The sequence below is a fragment of the Sinocyclocheilus grahami genome, unplaced genomic scaffold (assembly GCF_001515645.1).
Source record: "Sinocyclocheilus grahami isolate Dianchi unplaced genomic scaffold, SAMN03320097.WGS_v1.1 scaffold1590.1, whole genome shotgun sequence".
Lineage (NCBI taxonomy): Eukaryota > Metazoa > Chordata > Actinopteri > Cypriniformes > Cyprinidae > Sinocyclocheilus > Sinocyclocheilus grahami.
This window is the reverse complement of record NW_015506769.1, coordinates 1-595: the sequence shown is the minus strand read 5'-3', so window position 1 is coordinate 595 and position 595 is coordinate 1.

The window sequence follows — 595 nt, the reverse complement described above, 5'->3', positions numbered from 1 at the left end:
AAATCCAGCATTTTGCAAATAAACACAATCTGCTTTGCAAAGAAACTCCACTTTCAAACAAACGCAAAGTGAGAGGTATTCTGAAAATGCAGCGGTATGGACAAATATATGTATTGTGTGTTACAACTGTTAGACTAATTTTGGCTTTTTATGAGGAAACGGCTTGATTTTCTCACAAATGCGTGCAGGCAGATTGAGTCACAAATGCACCTGAGCAACTTCCTTTTCCACTAGTCTCCCGAGACCCGAAACACCTCTTTACCTTTCCAGGGAATACAGCAGACCAACATGAGTGGGGAACAGGTCTTACTATATCTATAATTAAACGTTTAGATGTTTTCACAAAGCGACCCTACTACAGCATCAGTGAAATTCACAATAAGTGCTGTAATGTTGTTAACATGATTGATCAGTTCAAAAATCAGTAGTGGCTAAACATTAAACTAGGCAGTCTTTCCCTACAAAAAACTGATCCATTCTCTGTACCTCTTATCCTCTGTTGGATCGCGGGATGTAGAATATATAGGCTATATACGTATGTTGATACAAGTGTTCAACATTCAAAACAATGCAGGGGTATAACAATATATCGTGT